This window comes from Triticum aestivum, chromosome 7B (genome assembly GCF_018294505.1).
Source record: "Triticum aestivum cultivar Chinese Spring chromosome 7B, IWGSC CS RefSeq v2.1, whole genome shotgun sequence".
Classification (NCBI taxonomy): domain Eukaryota; kingdom Viridiplantae; phylum Streptophyta; class Magnoliopsida; order Poales; family Poaceae; genus Triticum; species Triticum aestivum.
The window spans coordinates 222,364,864-222,369,648 of NC_057813.1; positions in this window are offsets into that span (position 1 = coordinate 222,364,864).

A 4,785-nucleotide genomic window follows, 5' to 3' on the forward strand; every position below is an offset into this window, starting at 1 on the left:
CCTGATCAAGATAGCGTGTGCCCATAACTTTCACTCGTTGGAGGCACCGGCGAGAGGCATGACAATAGACCCAGTTAGGTCCTTCCCATAAAGGCAAGTGTGGTTGCACTGGTCAGCTCGATTCAGTGGCACCATGACTCAGCCAATAGTTGTTCAAGTTCATTTTTATCCGATTAACTTGAATGCAATAAGCTGAGCCATAATACAAAAATATGATACAATTACAATGCATGAACATGATATCAACATAAGCATGGAGGTGCACCATAATCATCTAGCATAACCACAATGAATCATTTAACCAAATGAGCATGGCATACCGACGAGCATGATCGTAACACTACATAGGAGCATAGCATGACTACTGGCACCATGAATAAATACCATGCAAGAACATAACAAGAATAATACCAAGTAAGCATGTAACCAACTAGCTGCAATGGAACATGCACAACAACGGTACTGACTAACAGACGATAAACATGCATCAGAAACAATACCACTACTATCAGCATGTCCTACTACTATCAAGCATAACATATGAACATGATACTAGCAAGTAGCACAAGATAACAAGATTCATTGGAACATAGCATGAATGTGAACATGAATCCACGAGCAAAACCGAAACAACGACAGTAGTAGCAAACAAGCAGACAGATAATAGGCAAACTTTTATTAAATATTCAAGTAGAAACCATGGCTACTGCATGGCTATCATGCAAGCAGCTATTTGGCTTGCCTGGGGGTGACGGAGACTCCGGGAAGAAGTGTGGTGAAGCCGCGGAACGAAACGTGAATGGTTCTCTCTCGGAGGGGCTGATAAGGGCAAGGGCAAAATGGTCATTTTCTATAGGACCACTTAGTGAAAATGTTCCCAACAGCAAGATCTCGACGAGACAAAGAAGTGAGCATTGGTTTCACCTCGATCGGAGTTACGATTGCGGAGTTACGAGGTGTAGAAGTCTAGGGACTAATCTATGAATATTTTCATCACCAACGGGTCCCTGGGAGGAAAAACTGAAAGCGCATAAGGAAAAATATGTTTTCTGAACTACAAAACGTACTTTGGGCTAGAGAAGAAAGGAAATACGCTTTCAGTAAAAGAAAACATACTTTCGAAAGTTTGCTTCCACTTGCCACGTGGGATGGAGGGGGTGTGCCACTTCGCGTGGGGCCCAGGCGCAGGGGGGAGGGGCACGGGCACTCATCTCCTTCCTCCCGCGCCTGTGCCTCGCATGAAGCAGAGCAGTGGCAGGGGAGGGAAGAGGCCAAGGGGCCGGCTGGCTCTGGCAATCCCTGGACCGTCCGAGGGCACCGGCGGGATTGCGGGGCCATGCCACACCCTTCTAGAGGGAGGAAGACCGCCGGGGAGGAGTGGAGAGTGCGGGAGCGGAGAGGAACTGAGAGGAGGCGGGGGCGGCCGATGGTGGTGATTGTTGGTGAAGCAGCGGCTCCAGCAAGGGGGCAAGGGGGTGGGGCGAGCTGCGGGGGTGAGGGGAAGGTAGTGGAGGGGAGGCTAGAGGGGGCTCGAGGTGGCCGAACTAGCTCGGACTCTGGCGAACACCGAGAACGAACGACGAACTCCGGCGAGATTAGGCGACTCAGGGGGCAAATGAGGAACGGGGAGAGGCTTGGGAGCTGCGGAACACCTTGGTGGTCCTTATATAGGCCGTGGAGGAGGCTTTGAGAGGTCACGGGCGATCTCAAGCAGTGCACTAATGGTGGACAGAGGCATTTAGTGGCATGGGCGCGGCCACGTCGACCACACCACAACGATGCAGGGCAGGGCATCGATGCAGGATGAAGCAGTAGATCACGGGGGAGCTCCAGGACATGGTTTGGCGTCAAGACGAGGAGGGAGCGGACGAGAACAGCACTGAGGTCTTGCCAGAGCGAGAGTTTGGCTGGTCGCGACCGGTGGTCACCGCGTGAACTGGCATACACGGTGCCAAGTGATCGGCCACATCATTTCTAGTAGATAGACCTGTTGGGGAACGTTGCAGAAAACAAAAATTTTCCTACTCGTTTCACCAGGATCATCTAGGAGTTCATCTAGCAACGAGTGATTAGATGCATCTACATACCTTTGTAGATCGCGAGCGGAAGCGTTCAAAAGAACGGTGATGATGTAGTCGTACTCGACGTGATCCAAATCACCGATGACCAGCGCCGAACGGACGACACCTCCGCGTTCAACACACGTACGTAACAGCCACGTCTCCTCCTTCTTGATCCAGCAAGGGAGGGAGGAGAGGTTGAGGGAGATGGCACCAGCAGCAGCACGACGGCGTGGTGTTGATGGAGCTGCAGTACTCCGGCAGAGCTTCGCTAAGCACTATGGAGGTTGAGGAGGTGTTGGGGAGGGAGAAGGAGGCAACCAAAGGCCGAGGCGTTCAGGTATGAAGTCCCTCCTCTCCCCCACTATATATAGGGGTGCCAAGGGGGGGTGGCCGGCCCTAGGAGATCCAATCTCCTAGGGGGTGCGGCGGCCTAGGGGGGTTTCCCTCCCCCCCAAGGCACCTAGGAGGTGCCTTACCCTCCTAGGACTCTTCCCCTTCTAAACCCTAGGCGCATGGGCCTATGTGGGGCTGGTGCCCTTGGCCCATTAGGCCAAGGCGCACCCCCTTACAGCCCATGTGGCCCCCCGGGACAGGTGGACCCACCCGGTGGACCCCCGGGACCCTTCCGGTGGTCCCGGTACAATACCGATAACCCCGAAACTTGTCCCGATGCCCGAAACAGGACTTCCCATATATAAATCTTTACCTCCGGACCATTCCGGAACTCCTCGTGACGTCCAGGATCTCATCCGGGACTCCGAACAACATTCGGGTTACTGCATATACATATCCCTACAACCCTAGCGTAACTGAACCTTAAGTGTGTAGACCCTACGGGTTCGAGAGACAAGCAGACATGACCGAGACGACTCTCCGGTCAATAACCAACAGCGGGATCTGGATACCCATGTTGGCTCCCACATGCTCCACGATGATCTCATCGGATGAACCACGATGTCGAGGATTCAATCAACCCCGTACGCTATTCCCTTTGTCTATCGATATGTTACTTGCCCGAGATTCGATCGTCGGTATCCCAATACCTCGTTCAATCTCGTTACCGGCAAGTCACTTTACTCGTACCGTAATGCATGATCCCGTGACCAGACACTTGGTCACTCTGAGCTCATTATGATGATGCATTACCGAGTGGGCCCAGTGATACCTCTCCGTCATACGGAGTGACAAATCCCAGTCTTGATCCATGTCACCCAACAGACACTTTCGGAGATACCCGTAGTCTACCTTTATAGTCACCCAGTTACGTTGTGACGTTTGGCATACCCAAAGCACTCCTACGGTATCCGGGAGTTACACGATCTCATGGTCTAAGGAAAAGATACTTTGACATTGCAAAACTCTAGCAAACGAACTATACGATCTTGTGCTATGTTTAGGATTGGGTCTTGTCCATCACATCATTCTCCTAATGATGTGATCTCGTTATCAATGACATCCAGTGTCCATAGTCAGGAAACCATGACCATCTATTGATCAACGAGCTAGTCAACTAGAGGCTCACTAGGGACATGTTGATGTCTGTTATTCACACATGTATTACGATTTCCGGATAACACAATTATAGCATGAATAAAGACAATTATCATGAACCAGGAAATATAATAATAATGCTTTTATTATTGCCTCTAGGGCATATTTCCAACAAGACCCTGCTGCCCTTAGTCCAAATGAAGAAATAAATCGGTCCAGGGGCAAAGACGAGATTTGGAGGAGGAGCCAAAACATATGAACAACAAGGTGTTTGTGCTGCGGGGAGACAAACACAGAAGGAGATAGACTCGGGGCTTTGGCATGGTGTGATCACACAATAAGGTGATGATGATTACCAAAAATGAGCTTAAGAGGAGAGGTTTAGAGGGTACTTGCTGTAGGATGCACCATAATGGGCCAGAATTAGAGATTTGGATGATGCACTCACATGAAGATGCAAGTTGAGCTGAAATTAGGCATGTCCCAATTATTTGAAGATATGAATATGCCCAAAAAGTTTCATGCCATTTGCACGTGCCAAAATAGCACTTGCTTCATATAGCTTTCCTCTAGACAGAAACTTGGAAAATTGCATAAGGCAAATGGATTGATGAATAGAGCCAAAACTTAGTGGAGAGAATGGATATGGACAGGAGAATGCCCGGGTAAATTTTCAGCTTAAATGAAGCAGTATAAAATATAGTTGCTTCACAAACTGGAAATCTGACCAGAAACTAAGATTTGGAGCTGGGCTCACATAGATGAGTTACATGAGCTCATATTTGGTGGAGAGTAATGATTTGATCATATGAAGGGTCTTGCAAAATTTCAACTCATTTGGATATGCCTAGCTTGTACTTCCTTCACACAGGCTTCCCTCAGACAAGAACTTTGAAACATTGCTCAGGAATACTTACTAGGCAAGTTGAGTTGAATTTTGGCATGGGGCATTTATATGGACATGAAAAAAGATGTCCAAAATGTTTGAGGTCAATCAAGCAAAGATAAATGGCACTTGGTTCACACAATGTCATTTAGGGCAGAATAGGAAAAGAATTATTGAAGGATGATTTTTGAACATGGCAATGAACTGTTTTGCCATATTTGAGCAAGATAGGTCCCAAACAATCTTATATCTTATCTTATATCGTATATCGTATATATACTAATTGGAGGCACTAATCGAGCCTCCACAGTAATCCTAGAAGTTGTGCCTAATTAACCGTCCAAT